Raw genomic sequence first — 2,006 nt, forward strand, 5'->3', positions numbered from 1 at the left:
GTGTTCAGAACTGACACATTCCAAATAGGGAAGCTGCTCACCTGCATTCCCATTTTTTTACTTTACAAAATTAATTTGCCCATGTAAACCCTGGATAGGGTTTGCACTCAGAACACCAGAGAACAACATTTGTGACATAGATAGGTAACTATTAACTCCTTTTAAGCTTCCCAGTACCTTAGGATGTCAGAGCAAAGAACCTAAAAACTGCAGATTTTATTCAAATGAATCAGGATAAAGCAGATGGTTGAAGGAGGCACAGGAGCAAGAAGGAAATCTCCTGTTCTCCCTTTCTGATCGCCTTGCCCACAGAAGAGTAAGGATTCAGGGGAAATCAGTAATCAGGGCGGGTGTCATTAGCATACTCCCAATGAGGCAGCTTACAGAAAAATTCCCAAAGAAAACGCACGACTGCTTGAAGATCACTGTGCAGGGAGCACGTTCCCAGCTGCCTGCCTTCTCCCAAAATGTGAGCTATTTAAGACTTTTAACAATTGTGGTTTGTAAACGATATAGGCAAATACTGAGGGCTGTTTAAATTAATGACAATGATAAGCAAAATAAAGCAGGTATATTTGCTAGTTTGTCAATGATTGCAACGCTTTACTACCTTACGTTTCACGTTTCTTAATTAAATTCCATTTGGGCTGCCACAAAGTGCAAAGACCTGTTAAAATATTGAATATCCCTCTTCTCCTCACTCCTTTGTAATGTAGGATTAAGCAAAAGCCACAGTGAAGCCCCTTCACTGCTTTATCGCGAATCCATATGGTAAAATGGGTTTCTCCTCTCCTCCCCTGATGAGCAGAGATCATTAAAACAACACATCCACTCTAAAGAAAAACTTGCATGAGACAATTTTAAAAGGAGATAAATTCCAATTCGGATAACTATGACTTTAACATGCCAATATTGAGAAAACATTTTGGAAGATGTGCTTTTAATTAACTGCTAAGCAAGAAAATAATAGATGCTTACTGAAATTCATACTTTACACATATGATGAGAGCTTGTCCCTGGTATACATTTGTCCCTGCTTTCTTGCACAGTTTGTAGATTTCTAGGGGACATAAACATCCGTCGTTGTTTGTCCAGCTGAATATTTAACCCTCAAACATGAGACTAAAGAATGTCCCCTTTTTAGGAGGAATAGCAATCCCCAAATATGCAAACATTTTTTATCAACAATAAATCTCCCTCATAAATTAACCATAAGACACAATATTGGCAGGGCTTCTTGTTAAATAGAGAGGACCTAGGTAATGTCATCATTGACTGGACCGGTAGGAGGCAGATGGCTAAATGACATAATAGGAATTGTCACAATAGTTTTAATCGTACTATTGAAACCCAAACTTTCAGTGGCGGCAGACAGATTGCCTTCATTTTTCATCCATAAAACAACCATCTTGAACATTTCATCAAAAAGAACTTTTTCTTACACTGGCATTGCAACCAATAAAACCTTTTATGCATGGCAAGTTGGCAGAAACTATTAATAAAATGTCTGTCAACTGCACATCTCTCTTTTTTTCTTTAGCAAAAAAATGGGAGGGGGGGAATGAGATCATCAATTACAGTTTCTGTCACATACAAAAGACACAGTGATTGTTCTGCTTTCTTAACAGCCTGAGTCACCTAGTGACCACCTCTTCTGTTGCATTTGAAAAGGTAAAGGTTCTTACCCATCAAAACAAAAAGCTTCCGAGGAATCTGAACACATTGCCTGTGTCTATCTGGGCAACAAATGCAGTATTTTAGGTTGACTCCGAGAGAGGATTATGCATATGGATAGAATGCAAATGCTTCATCTATCTTAATCAGAAGACAGGAATTCAAGCTGTTGAGGGGAGAGAAAAAAAGACCTTCGAATTCCCATACAAGGAAAGAAATGTTATAGTGCTTATTGAATTTAGAAGCCCGAGATTTAAAATGAACTTAATGAATCCGTTCATCAGAAAGCAAACAACAGACTTAGTAACAAGTGTAGATCAATTACCCTGATG

The sequence above is a fragment of the Miniopterus schreibersii genome (genome assembly GCF_964146895.1).
Source record: "Miniopterus schreibersii genome assembly, chromosome: 8".
In the NCBI taxonomy this organism is placed as follows: Eukaryota; Metazoa; Chordata; class Mammalia; order Chiroptera; family Miniopteridae; genus Miniopterus; species Miniopterus schreibersii.